Genomic DNA, 15,454 nt, shown 5'->3' on the forward strand with positions numbered 1-15,454 from the left:
GGGTGGGGAACACAAAACCTTCAATTAGACGCAAGAAGCAGCAGCAATTTTGACTCGTGTAGGTTTTTCATTTAAATAAGGAAGGGAAAAAAAAACCAGTCTATTTAGGTGTCACTGGAGAGTGATTGTTTGAGCTATAGTTTTCCTTATTAAATATGTATTTTTTTATTTGTTGAACAGTAACATTTTGGGCTACAGAATGCTCAATTTCCACGGCACTAATTAAAACCAGCACATGTGTATCTAAGTGATTCGTCTAGACAACAAATGATACAAGCTGCAGTCTACACCCTTTTTATGGAATAATCAGTTCTGTTCAGTTAACATTTCTTTGTGTTTGGCTGAATTTAATAATACCTTTCATTAGGATTCACTTCTGTACTCCGTCGGAAATTTACATGTCATCATTTGCTATGCACCTGTCAGTGCAGTGAGCTGCCCCTGGAGTCCCAAAGAATTGATTGACTAGAAGCCCACTGACTCCTGTCTGAACAAACTGTGCCTGGGACTCAAGTGCAGGAGGCCGGCTGGCAGGAGGGGTGTTGGATGGAGAACAAGGGTAGAGGAGACGATGATGTAAACCTGAATCGCCAGGAAATGTCAGTTGTGTCCCAGCCCCTGAGCTGCTTTTTTATTCTCTATGCCTCAGTTTTTTTCATCTGAAAAATGGAACTAGTGAACATTTCCTTCCCGAGTATAAGATGTATAGGGAACAAGTAAAATCGTAGCGTGAACAGGCGTTATGCAGTATAAGATGCTGAAAATGTGAAGGCAAAGGGAGGGAGGAAGGACAGGCTTGGACTTGTTGGATGCCACTCCTGCTGTGGGCATGTGCCTTTGCGCCCACACACCTCCGCCTCCCTGGCTCCATTCACTGTGACTCATCCAGCTCAGGTCGTGAGTGGGAGGACGGTGCACATGACGGGGCCACCGCGCGTCCCAGATATGTACGAAGACATCAGAGATGCTGCACGAGTACATCTGCCCTAGAGGCTGGCAGGTAGTACCCACTCTGGGCCCGAGATTCGCTGCTTTGACTTTCCTAGGGAAAAAAAGCACAGACAATGGGAGGACTCTCCCACTGCAGGCCCCACCGGTTGGGAGCAGAGCAGTCACCAGGAGAGGAGTGGATGCTATTTGCTTTTGAACTTGCTTTTAAAGCACACTGGGAGGGGCGCCTGGGTGGCTCAGTCAGGGAAGTGCCCAACTTCGGCTCAGGTCATGATCTCGCAGTTTGTGAGTTCGAGCCCCACGTCTGAGACTGTGCTGACAACTTGGAGCCTGGAGCCTGCTTCAGATTCTATGTCTCCCTGTCTCTCTGCTCCTTCCCCACTCACGCTCTGTCTCTCTCAAAAATAAACAAGCATTAAAAAAAATGTTTTAAGCACACTGGGAGTATAAAAGAAAACTCTCTTAGAAACAAGTCCTTTAGCATTTTCCTTTTCTCTAATTGCAAAATTAACATATACTTACTGTAAAAATTTTTTAAATGGGAAAGCCCGTATTTGCATTCCCCAGATTCCTATTCCCCAAAGGTCAGTGTTGTACATATAAAATTAGTTCCCTGCTCTTGTGTAATGAATTACCACAAACTCAGCATTTGTCATTTTAAAATGACAAACATTTGTTATCTTACAGTCTTATGAGTCTTGCTGAGGCTTAGCTGGATCCTCTGTTCAAGGTCTTACAAGGCTGCAGTCAAAGTGTTGGCTGGGGCTGGGGTCTTGTCTGAGGCTCAGGCCCCTCTTCCCCATTCATGTAGCAGAATTTCCTCGCAACTATAGGACTCATGGATGCTTAACCTTCTTTGAGATCAACAGCAGAACCTCTCTGATCTCAGTGAAGACCAAAGCCCTCTTTGAAGAGGCTTACCTAATTAGGCCAGGCCCGCCCAGAAGAATTCCCCTGTTAATTAACTCAAACACACACTATTACATTACTCTTTACATTAACACCCCCCTCCAAAGAAATACTTAGGTATAAATCTGACAAAATTTAAACAAGATCTGTATGAAGAAAATTACAAAAGTCTGATACACTAAATATATGGAAAGTTATCCCATGTTCATGGATAGGAAGATTCATTTTGTCAAGATGTTAGTTCTTCCCAACTTGATCTATAAATTCAATGCAATTCCATCAAAATCCCAGCAGGTTATTTTGTGGATATTGACAAAATCATTCTAAAGTTCATATGGAGAGGCAAAAGGTTCAGAATAGAATAGTTAACTCGATATTGAAGGAGAAGAACAAAGTCAGAGGACTGATACTACCTGACTTTAAGACTTACTACAAAGCTACAGTAATCAAGACAGTGTGGCAGTTAAAAAAAAAAAATCAACAAATATATCAATGTAATAGAGTAGATAGCCCAGCAATAGACTCACATAAATACAGTCATCCGTTCTTTGACAAAAGGGCAAAGGACTACAAAGCAAAGATTCGTCTTTTCAACAAATGGTACTGAAACAACTGGACATCCATATGTGAAAAAATGAATCTAGACATAGACTTTACACCCTTTCCAAAAATTAACTCAAAATGGATCACAGACCTAACTGCAAAACACAAAACTATAAAACTCCCAGAAGATAACATAGTAGAAAACCTAGATGTCCTTGGGTGTGGCGGTGCCTTTAAAAATATAACACCAAAGGCACAATCCATGAAAGAAATAACCAATAAACTGGACTTAACTAAAATTACAAACTTCTGCTCTGAGGGGCACCTGGGTGATTGCGCGTCCGACTCTCGATTTCGGCTCAGGTCATGATCTCACAGTTCATGGGATCAAGTCCCGCGTCAGGTTCTGTGCTGACAGTGTGGAGCCTGCTTGGGATTCTTTCTCTCTCCCTCTCTCTCTGCCCCACCTGCTCTCACATTCTCTCTTTCTCCCTCCCTCCCTCTCAAAATAAATAAATAAGCTTTACAAAAATGAAATAAATAAAATAGGAAATAAAATCTTCTGCTCTGAAAAAGACCATGTCAAAAGAATTAGAAGACAAGCCACAGACCGAGAGAAAATATTTGCAAAAGATACATCTGATAAAGGACTGTTATCCAACATATACTAAGAACTCTTTTAAAACTCAACCATAAGAAAGCAAATAACCTGATTTAAAAATGGGGTAGGTGACAATGCTATGCTTTCCAATCAGTTTTGATACAAACCTAAGACTACCCTAAAAAAATTAAGTGTCTTCAATTTTTTAAGTAAGTGATGATTTTCAGACAAATCTCTCTGGGTGCGTACGTCCAAGTCCAGTGTTTACACTGATGATTAGCTGCCATGTAGGAAATCCAGTCCACAGCTCAGCACAGGGGAAAGGGAATGTCAGGTGTGGAAATAGCTAGTGCCTCCTTATACCCCATGGAATTCAGCAAAGGGCCAGTCACACATGTGGGCTCAGCCCCTGACAATAAGACACTTTCAGAGCCCCTCAGGGTCCCACCCTGGGAAGCATTTGACAGATGCTTGTCTCTTGGTGTCCCCAGCTCCATATCTGCTCCTGGCCAGAGAAGGGGGGGGGGGGGGACAGCGGGGGCACATTATGGGTCAGATGAGCAGAGAAAGGCCATGGTGTGGAAAGAGGAAAGTGGTGTAGGATGAACCAGGAGCAGAGTGGGAAGTGGGACGGATAGAGGGAAGGCAGGTGGATGGGAATAAAGAAAGGAAATTCAGAAATGTCTTCTCATGTTTTGAAGCAAATGTCATGTCAGGCAGGACTTGATAATTACTGTCATTTGTGGGATGTTTCAGTGCAAGAGAACCAAATAATTATGATGTCATGAGCTCAGTGCCTTCCTCCAAGTCAGCATCCAGTCATCAATGTATACGGTTTAAGTGTCCTTGGGAGCCTCCTGTGCATTAGTCACACCCTGGGTTGCACAGCAGAGCCCTTTGAGGAGCAGAAGTTCCTTCCTCGTCCAGTCATGACAATCAAATAGGACTTCCCAGGGATATAGATGGACCCAGGAATGGACTTCCCAGGGATATAGATGGGGGTGCCAGGTTTCCAGAAAGCCTGGAGACCCAGAACCTCAGAACTGGAGGAGCATATTTAGGTCAACCTTTCAACTGGAGAACATCATTTGGGTCAACCTTTCACCCACTGTATCCCTCCTCATAGGCACGCAGCCTCAACTTGGATGCCTCTGGAGATGGGGAGTTCATGGCATGAAGGCAACAAGGAGTGGTACAACATGAAAACTCTCCAGAAGAAAAGAGGCCTTTTCTACTTCCTGGTGGGCAAATCATTCCATGCTCTGAAGCCATGAAGGTCATATCTTTCTAGACATGTTGGATCTCTAGCCAGAAAACTAAGCTCTGAGTCCCACGTCTGCCATGCACTAGCTGTGTGACTTTGGAGAAGTCACTCGGCCTCCTTGAGTCTCCTTGCCGTCTACAAAATAGAGATGATACTTACTAGAGCCACATCAGATGGTTATTTTGAGCAGTAAAGGAAGTGCATTGTGAACTACAAGGTGAAGAGTTGCTATCATTGCAACTATTTTTTTTTTGTAATATTGGGGTTACAATATGAGACCTAAACAATCGGAAACAAACTTCTTTGCTTTTCAGCGCCAATATATAAGTGAGCTCTAATGTCCCTGTCTGTAAAAACATACTAACAGACAGAAAAAGAAGCCAGAAGAGGTTAGGGATTGGGAACATGCTTACATCTGTAGTTTGTATTAATACTTTTGTGAGTGCACTAACACAGCATGGCTCACTGTGTTCACCTCTCCAGCTTTGGTTCCGCCTCCCCACAATGTGGAGAAGCCATGGAGTCTGGACAGGATGACTCCCACCCCAGCTTTAAAGGGGGGCCCCCAGGGGCGCCTGGGTGGCGCAGTCAGTTGGGCGTCCGACTTCAGCCAGGTCACGATCTCGCGGTCTGTGGGTTCGAGCCCCGCGTCGGGCTCTGGGCTGATGGCTCAGAGCCTGGAGCCTGTTTCCGATTCTGTGTCTCCCTCTCTCTCTGCCCCTCCCCCGTTCATGCTCTGTCTCTCTCTGTCCCAAAAAGAAATAAAATTAAAAAAAAAATAAAAAAAAAATAAAAAAAAAATAAAGGGGGGCCCCCATCAGTCTGAGCCACCAGCATCACCCCCTTGACATGTATATCTCCCTTGCCTCCATTAATGTTCTAGGGAAAGGTGAGTTAGTCCAGCCTCAAGCCACTCAGAGTATTTCCCTGGCCATGGGGACAGTACCTAGGTTGCTCCAAAGTATAGCAGAAGACTTTTGTTGGATGAATGAGGCAGGAGAAGCTCCCTCTCCCCCTGGATATGGATGTGCAAGCATAGTTTTTGTTAAAACAGATGGCATTCGTCTTGTAACCTTGAGAACAGCCAGCCTTCAAATGAAGTGAATATGGTCAAAGACAGAATGGAGAGACAGACACGAATATCTAGTATTGTCAAAACACTAGATCAAACCGATCCTGAAGCCAGCACTAGCCTTGATTTGTTTTAGTCAAAAGAGTCAAAGGGCTCTTAAAGCACTTTGGGTTGCAAATTCCAACATCATCATTACCAAATTTCGCACAAGGAAATGTAATCATTACATGAAACTTAAAATCAGAGATTACGCGAATGGAAGCTAACAAGTTGACCAGGGTTTGGGGTTGATGTGTTGGCATTCTTGCTTCACAAATGCAAAACAGGTCCTTAACAGTGATCTGTGTTGGGATCCAGACCATGTTTTACCAAGACTGTAGCACTGGGGGCTTAGAAGGGAACTGTTAGACAGACGTGAGCTGGATGCTTCTTGAAGCTTTTTGTGGGGTCCTGTAAGGAGACAAGCCTAGGGCTGAGGGGGACCCATCTGAAAGCAGAGAGCATGAGACAAAATGTAACTTTGCTAAAGGAGGACTTCTCTGCCCTTTTGGCAAAATTTGACTGCTATCCTAAAGAGCCAAAAGCCCAGGAATCTGGAGCCTTTAGAGCTGGAGAAGCCAGATTCTCTTTAAAATTCTTCCTAAGCTGTTAGTGGGAGCCGAAACAGGTGTCAGGAAGCATAGCAGAAGAGAGAATCCAATTGGATTCTTTTCTTGAACTCACCGGACGTGGCTGCGGACAAAGTAAATGTCATGGGCACGGCCACTGGGCCATCTTGGAGCCAGGCAGCCATCCTGATTGTCCACAGCTGATCTTGGAGCAGGTTGTTCTGGGTGTGATGTGATGGGAAGAGGATTAGACGGGCGTGAGTCTGAGCCTGGGCAGGCAAAAAATAGAGAAAACCCACTCGAGGAATCTAGAAAGACAAGAAAGACTTCAAACAGTAAAATCCAGTGGTCAGGAAATAATCCCTGACCCCTTGGCCCTACAATCCTGTCCAAGGCTGCCTGTGGCAAAGCTCTCCCTGATCACGCTAAACATTTGGATGTAGAGTATTCACTGAGGGCCCCAAAGGCCAAAGCAGGATGGAATACTTAAACATGGTGTGAAGGTCCAGCATCGAGGTCAATGCTAACTGGGAGAGAGGAGGTGTGGCTGCAAGCGGGAGAAGAAAGCATGCACGTGGTGGCTGGAAGTTCAAGGGAAGGACAGCATGGGCAGAAGGTGTGGCCAGTGAGGGGTCTGGAAAAAGACAGCCCAGCAAGAGGACACAGCTGTCCCTCTGATGTGGGCCCGAGGAGGGAGGGGACTGGCTAAAGGAACTGCTACCCCTGGAGGGTCACTGTCCCAGGCCATATTACCCTGGGGGCTTCAGTGCCCGGAGAACATGATGTTGACCGCTAAGGGGGGTGCAGTCAAAGAGGAGGAGGGCAAAGTCCTTTCCCTCTGAGCCTCGCCCCATTCACTGCTGTGTCTGCCCGTCTCTCTCTCTGGCACCCACCCAGCCAGGACCTTAACAAAAACCACTTTCAAGCAAAAAAGTGTGCAGATCTCAAATATACAAAAGCATTCATGCATGTCTATAAATTACGCCAAATATTTCCAGTCATGTATGCGGGGTAACGACAGACAGAGCAGATGAAGAGAAAGCCAAAAAAACCCCATCATACATATATATACACACACATATATATATTCCTATGATGTGCCTACAAATAACTGAACATTTCCACCTATGAAAAGCCTCCAGGCTTCTTAGAGCCATTAGACCACCCCCCCCATCCCACCCTCCCATGGAAACACGGTTTGGAGAGGCACTGAGAAGGGAAGGTGTTTGGGGTTAAGGAAGAAAGCAAGGCTGAGATTCAGGTGGTGCTGTCCTCTGCCATATTGGAGTTCTCCTCTGTCGCAGATTCCACACATCCAAAATCAAATTCATTGTCGTCCCCTCTAGACCTCTTCTGGGCCCAAATCTCCCAAGCACCAGGCCAGGTATTCTGGTTCCTCCTCTACTTGCCAAAGTGCTCTTTGAAAATCCAAGTATTTGGTGGCACCCCTACTTTTAAGCCTCCAATGGCTCTCTACTGCACCCGGAGTCAAGTTCAAGGCCCTTGGTATTGCTCTCAAGGCCCCACTGAGCCTTGGCTCCCAATCTGGAGGCAATTCTCGGTTCCCTGGCCTTTGCCTGCATATCTTTCCTGAACCCCTCTGCTAGATGCCTGACTGATTCCCCTTCAACCATCACCCCCTAGCCTTACCTCCATAAGCCTTTGCCCAATCCCCAAGACATATGGTGCTTCTCCCAGGTTCCCTGGCCCTCTTTGTCCTGGGAGGATTGTTGATTACACGTATGTCTGTCTCCCTCTCTAGACAATGAGCTATTTGAGGGTGGATGCCCTCCATTTTGTTTTCGTGTCCCCAGCACCCAGAATAAGACCTGGAGAATGTTTGAGGAGTGAAGGAATGGATAGATGATAGATAGATAGATAGATAGATAGATAGATAGATAGAGGGATGGATGGATAGATGGATGGAAGGGTGGATGGTGAATGGATGGATGGATAGATGGAGGGATGGGGGATGGATAGATGAATGGATGGGTGGATGGATGGATAGATAGATGGATGGATGGATGGGTGGATGGATGGATAGATGGATGGATGGATGGATGGATGGATGGATAGAAGGGTGGATGGTGAATGGATGGATGGATAGATGAAGGGATGGATGGATGGATGGATAGATGGATGGATGGGTGGATGGATGGATGGATGGATGGGTGGATGGATAAGTGGATGGGTGGATGGTGGATAGATGGTGAATGGATGGGTAGGTAGATAGATGGATGATGGATGGGTGGGTGGATCGTTGGATGATGGATGGATAGATGCCAAAGGCTCTGATTTTGAGGGACTTAGCAGATAGGAGAAATGGAAAGTACATAAGGAAGAGAACACTTTCCTACATGGCATGGGGCAGATGTTCCACACTGAAGAACAACACTAGGCTCCTCTACACATTCTCTTGCAAGAGAATCGCCAGGAAAGTAGCATGGGAAATGAAGAGGAGGGCAGTAGCTCGGGCAGGCAGAGTTCCCAAGTGGCCCTTTCATAAGCAGCTGTGTAATCTTGGGCACACAGCTAAGATTTCTCACTGGTATAGTTAGACTAAACGAACCAGCCTGGCCTTCTTTGCTCCAAAATGCTGACTGTGGAGGGCTCCTCAGTGGGACATGTTATGTTTGGGTTGCCGACTGAGCCAGCCAGGCACCCCTGCCTCCCGACTTTCTTGTCTCACTCCCTTTCCCCTCACCCTTGCTTCCCCGAAATTTCACCATCTCCTTCCTTCCCCAAAAAATCTTGCCGCAGGCTCTGCTTTTCTAGAGAATCTAGGCTAACACAGAGCTATTCCTAGACAGAGCTAAAGCTGGGTGTCCTACAATTCAACTCCATTCTGACACTATCAGCCTGGGGAGAGCACCTGATCCCACTGGGTAGGGGCTCAGCCCCACAAGACGGCCGGTCACCTACCACTCCAGGTGCTAGCCGCAAGTCCAAGGGCATCACCTGTGCTTCTGGCCTACAGATTAGAGAGTCCCACTGCCCCCTCTTTGGGTTCAACTGATTTGCTAGAGCAGCGCCCGGAACTCAGAGAAATATTTTACTCGCCAGATGACCAGATTATAAAAGGATATAACTCAGGAACAGCCAAATGGAAGAGACGCACAGGGCCAGGTATGGGGAAAGGGCGAGGAGCTCCCATGCCCTCTCCAGGTGCACCGCTCTCCTAAAGCCCCACGTGGGCCTCAACCCCGGAAGCACTCCAAACCCTCTCCTTCTGGGCTTTTATGGAGCTTCGTTACACAGGCACGACTGATTAAATCATTGACCGCTGCCATCTGAACTCCATCTCCGGCCCCTCTCCCCTCCTAGAGGTCTCGTAGGAGTAAAAGCACCAACCCTGTAATCCCAAGGTTGGTTTTCCTGGCAGCCAGCCCCCATCCTTAGCTGTTTTCCAAAAGCCACCCCATTCACGTAACAGGACACCTGTATTGCTCTCATCATTTATGAAATTCTAAGGTTTGGGGGAGCTCCCTGCCAAGAATGGGTCAACGACCAAAAATATAAGTGGCCTTATGTCAAAGGAGGGTCTTTGCCGGTGTAATCAGTTTAAGGTGAGCTACGAATGATGCCGTACATTTATCCAGTGGAACCGGTGTCCTTGTAAGGCTCACGCCGCCCGTCCGACCCCCACCTCTCAGTACAGGAGGATAAGGGACTCCTCTCTGGGACAGCGTACGGCTTCTGACATCAGTCCCTCCCCTTCCTCCGTCCCAGTCATTTGACCAATCGGATCGGTACTAACTGGACGTATCAGAATAGAGACTACATCATAAGGCCGTTGTGAGGTACACGGGAGATGACGAAGGTAAGAATTCTCAAAACCCAAAGGTGCTGCAAAGCAGATGTCATCTGCGTATGACCAACTCCGGCATCTCAAAGTTGGGGCAGTAACCCTGGGGACATGCGCAGCTGGGTCCCCTGAGACCATAACCTTCTCAGGAATTCATTTGCCACCAGGTATTCCGCTGATGGCTGAGCTTCCAGGGGAAAAAATCGGTCATAAACAGAGCTCCTAAGGTAATCTCTCCCTCGTTTGCCTTTGTACGAAATAACTACGGAGATACAAGTACCTGCTAATGAATAACCCCTCTCACCCACGGACAGTTCAAGAGGGGCAAGGTGAAATGTCATGCCCCGATTTGGCATTTTTGCTCGTGGGTAGGGTCCGTCATTGAACGAGCTTCCGTAGCTCATCGGGCATCTGTCGGCACGCGTGCTGAAGAAACGGAACACGGAAACTCAGAGACATTAGCCCAGCTAAACACCACCTGCGTCTTCATTTTCTGAGATGGCTTTTTAATCCCTTCACGTGGGAAGGAAATGTGCCTCCTAGACACTGAGCACTTCCGGAGGGACGGTGCTTGCAGCGACAGTGGAATCCCCCTCCCGTCCCAGCCCCTTGCCTTGACAGGTGTTAATTATACCCTTGATCAGAGAGGAACATCTGTGCGCTTCAGCCTGGGGGGAGGCAGCAATTTTCGGCTCAGTGGGAAATTGCTGGAATCTTGCTGGCCACGTGGGAACCATCACTGGGATTCCCCGTGACCGTGGCTCCCCACCCTCAGCGGACAGACAGGCTCCCCTTGTGTGTCTGGAGCACGCGGGGGTGCTGAGGGGCAGCCCACAGGAGGGAGCCCCCCCCAGGCTCGCCAGTTTTCCTCTTCCTCATCCGCTAGCTTCCGTGCTCTTTCTACCAGAAGAGTCAGGGCTATCGAGTTGTTACCCTGCGCAATCCTCGACGGGCCATCTTGAAAGTCTTTCCATATAGGTTTGTGGCATTCTCATTTGGTGGCAATACTAGCCCTGACTTGACTCTCCCCGGACTCACGTGAACACCAACAGGCAAACAAGAGTGCATCCCGAGAGCTTTCCCGACGTCCCTACACGTTGGCCGTTTCCACCCATGCCTCGTTCCTTGCGAGGAAGGATAAGGTGGGCACCCCTGGCCATCCTTCTCATTTCCTGCACCATCTCCTCGCTGGGGACTCAGTTTCCCCATTGATCAAGTGAGGGCCTTGAGTGTTCCTGGGCTCTGAAACACCAACTATGAATCCCAGTGTTATAGATTGAATACACGTGTCCCCTCAAAATTTATACGTTGATGCCTTAACCCACCGGGGTGCCTGTATTTAGAGATGGGGCCTCAAGGAAGTAATTCAGGTTAAATGAGGTCTTAAGAGTGATCAGTAGGATTGCTGTCCTTATGAGAAGAGACACCTCTTCCCACATCTCAGCCACGTAAGCACCCTTGGAAAAGGCAGCCGTCTGCAAGCCAGGGAGAGGGATCTCAGAGAGACCAAATCAGCCGCACCTTGATCTTGGATGTCTGGCTTCCAGAACCGTGAGAAATACATTCCCGCTGCTGAAGCTTCCTAGTATTTTGTTAGGGCAGCCCGAGCAGACTAAGGCCGAGGGTAATTATTCTAGCTTCACAGATGAGAAAAGTAAATTCAGAAAGGGGACATCGAGTCTCGAAGGTTGAGTGGGAAATTAACGAGCAGCTGGGGCGGGGTGGGGGTGGGAGAGAACACTCTTCAGCTAGAAGGACAGGGGCACGGACGGATAGAGAGGCTGGCATGTTCAGAGCACGCGGCAGTGCCCAGGGGACAGGACTTGGGGCGTCATCCTCAGGCAACCACACGCTTTGAAAAAAATCGGGGCATATGGTCTGGCATGGATCTGTAAACGAGCCTCAAGCTGGGAAATCCAAGATAGGAGGCATGCCAGGAGTGGGTGGCACACGTCATAAACCTCGGTCCTGAGGAAGTCAGTGGGATCTACCTGGACAGCAACACCTGAGGTTCTTCGCACTCGAACACAGTGTTATGGAGACAACCAAAGGCACAGGGATAGCTGCGTACCCCAACTCCCCTATTAGTAGCTAACCTGTCCGCCATGGTAACTGGGTACGTCACGTCATTTTCCACATCCTTTCCACTGTTTTCTGCGTTTACCACAACTTCTTAATCTCAAGAAGATCCACAGGGAACATCCCAAGGGCCCAAACTGAAATATGCTGGACCTACCTCTGGACCTATCTTCCACTGGCCGCCTGTCACGTTCCCAACGGCCTTGTCTTTTTCTGCCCTTGAATAACATGTCCGTCTGCAGGGACAACCCCCCTCCCGTACCAACGGGCACCTCTCTTTCTCTGGGCAGCCACAGCCAGAATCTTGATTTGGGGTTTAGAAGAAAAATGACATCTGGGCTGATTTTCTAAGAGCTTCCCCCACTACCAAAAGTCCCCCTTACATGATAATCGCTGACTTTTTCCCATTATCAACCACCCCCCCCACCCCCCACCCCTCGCCCCAAGCAGCTGGGCTTTAAAACCCGCTGCTGACTGCCTCCCTGGGGTTGGCTCCTTAATGGTGCCATCCCCAGGGATCTCGCACAGGTGCATGCACGCATATATGCATATGCGCGTGTGCGCACACACACGCACACTCGCACACACACCCTCAAACCGCAAATATTAGCTGCAAATATTAATCAAACACTGTGTGCAAGGCAGCGGAGGCCTGATTAGAGACGATGCCTGCCCTGAGGTCGTGACAGTCCTCTTGGAGAGGGAGGGTGTAAATATGAGGAAAAACTGCCTTGCAAAGCAAGAGTTAAATCACGGAAGCGATAATCCCTCAGACAGATAGCTTAATCTTTAACGAAGCTGTCACCCCACTAGCTCATTGGGTCCCACAACAGCTCTGAGAAGCGCTCGAGACTAAAGAAGGCAAAGGGAACCGAGCAGTGAAGGAAGGACAAGGGGTTAAACCAGGGGGTTCTTAGTGAGCAGAATGATGGGCCTCCGGAAGCCATCAGCAGGAGCAAGCATTTCATTTGTAGTCGTGGCAGCCCTCTGTGCCAAATAAGCGGCTTAACAAACGGACCTTGATTTTGATGGTTTTTAAATGGGAGCGCTGTTGATTTACCCAGCATCTGACTTTTGCAAAAATCAGCCGTTTGAGCTCCGGAGCACTCTGTTGCCCGTCTCCTGGGGTATGTGGACTTTTTATTTATTTTTTTTTTTAAACAGAACTTTATTTTTTTTTTTTCATGTTTATTTATTTGTGAGAGAGAGACAGAATGCAAGTGGGGCAGAGACAGAGGGAGACACAGAATCTGAAGCAGGCCCCGGGCTCCGAGCCGTCAGCGCAGGGCCCGACGCGGGGCTCGAACCCACAAACTTCAAGATAGTGACCTGAGCCGCAGTCGGATGCTTAACCGGCTGAGCCACTCAGGCGCCCCTGGACTTTTTAAATGAACATAGCCAAACACCCAAATCTCCGTAAGCAGGACAAGGCTGGGAAGCGCGCCCCTCTGATACAGCCATGCTGGTTTCTGAAGGGGTCGATCGACAATTCTCAGACTGTGGGTGCTGAGCCCTTTCCTAACCCTTCCCCCCCCCCCCCCCCGCCCCATGCACAAGAAAGCCAATGAGGGTCGGCCTCCGTCAAGAGCAGACTCAAGGCCTGAGAAGTTGGGACAAGACAGCTTCAGGTCTGGGACTCAAGGGATACCAGGAAAGCCATCTCTCCACCCCACCGCCATTTTCTTTCCTCTTCACCTTTCATACATCAAAAGAAGAGAGGATTGAGCCCTTAGAGCCATGGTCCAGCCTGTGATGTGGGGACCCTTGGGGGGTAAAGATTGCTGGCAGGACTCTCACGGAGAGGATATTGATATATCATATCAATAAGTATATTGACATTGATCCAGGCACTACCCATCCACCATGGCTCCAATGAACATTTCCAAGCCCCCCGCCCCCCACCACCTCCTTGTACTGTGCTGGGTGCTGTTGAGAAGGTGTAAATGAATCTGATGAGATCCCCGCCGTCAAGGACCTCATATACACCCATAAGGACGTAGCTTAGGTAACCCTCAAAGAGCAATCTGCTTCAAACAGTGGCCGGACCCCTGCCTTCAAAGCATTGTGAAGTCAGACAGACCCAGGTTCAAAGCCCAGCCCTGCCACTCACCAGCTGTGTCTTCTGAAGCCTTGGATGTCTCACCAGCAAGCTTCCAAGTCGAGTAAATGAACTGAAAACCATCATGTGGGTGAAATCTCTGGGCACACAGCAGGTACTCAATAAATGCTCATTCCCATTCTCCTTCCCATGAGATAATTAGCATGAGCCTAATACCGGCCCACAGGACGGAAAGTGGAGATGGAGATATGACCATTCCTGACGGGATCGGGAAAGACCTTCCATGCCTTACCTAAGAATGTCATTCTCTTGCCCAAGGCACTCTGCTTCCCTGCTCTTCAGTGTCGTCGCCACGTGTCCCCAGACGCACGGTGGGCGTCGATGAGGGTTTTGTTAAGTAAGGTCCTTTTGGTGTTTCCCAAGTCAGTAGCTTCTGCAGCCTCTGGGGCTCTGTGTTCCTTTCTCAGCAAGCCCATGTATTTTTTAGGGTATGGGGCTCACCCACTATAAAGATCCGGCCACACAGGGCGCGTGGGTGGCGCAGTCGGTTGAGCGTCCGACTTCAGCCAGGTCACGATCTCGCGGTCCGTGAGTTCGAGCCCCGCGTGGGGCTCTGGGCCGATGGCTCAGAGCCTGGAGCCTGTTTCCGATTCTGTGTCTCCCTCTCTCTCTGCCCCTCCCCCGTTCATGCTCTGTCTCTCTCTGTCCCAAAAATAAATAAAAACGTTGAGAAAAAAAAAAAATTAAAAAAAAAAAGATCCGGCCACATAAGGGAGAAATAATCTCCTATCATGGAGACAATCCAGGGAAGGTAGTGCTTTTTTTATTAGTTTCTTCAAGGCCTTGTGCTCACGGTAACCTTCAGCATCGACTTTAACCCTCTTAATGACACTGCAAGAGGTGGGCCGTGGCTGAACGTTTGTGTCCCCTCTACCACAGATTCATATGTGAAGCCTTAACTCCCGGTGGTGGCTGTCTTTGGGGATGGGGCTTCTAAGGAAGTCATTAAGATTCAATGAGATCATAAAGGTAGGGTCCTGCTCCTAAGAATTAGTGTGCTTATAAGACCAGACATCAAAGAATTTGCTCTCTCTCGCTCTCTCTCTCTCCCCCCCACTGAAACATGAGGACACAGCAGGAAGGTGGCAGTCTGCAAGCCAGAGAGAGAACGCTCAGCAGAAACCAAATCAGCGGCACCTTGACCTTGGACTTCCAGCCTTCACAACTGTGAGAAAACAAACTTCTGTTTAAGCCCCCAAGGCTATGGTATTTTGTTACGGCCGTCTCAGCGGACTAGGACAGATAGTGATTCTGTTTTGTTTTTTTTGTTTTTTTTTTTAAATTTTTTTTTTCAACGTTTATTTATTTTTGGGACAGAGAGAGACAGCATGAATGGGGGAGGGGCAGAGAGAGAGGGAGACACAGAATCGGAAACAGGCTCCAGGCTCTGAGCCATCAGCCCAGAGCCCGACGCGGGGCTCGAACTCACGGACCGCGAGATCGTGACCTGGCTGAAGTCGGACGCTTAACCGACTGCGCCACCCAGGCGCCCCTGATTCTGGT

The sequence above is a fragment of the Prionailurus bengalensis genome, chromosome A3 (assembly GCF_016509475.1).
Source record: "Prionailurus bengalensis isolate Pbe53 chromosome A3, Fcat_Pben_1.1_paternal_pri, whole genome shotgun sequence".
Classification (NCBI taxonomy): domain Eukaryota; kingdom Metazoa; phylum Chordata; class Mammalia; order Carnivora; family Felidae; genus Prionailurus; species Prionailurus bengalensis.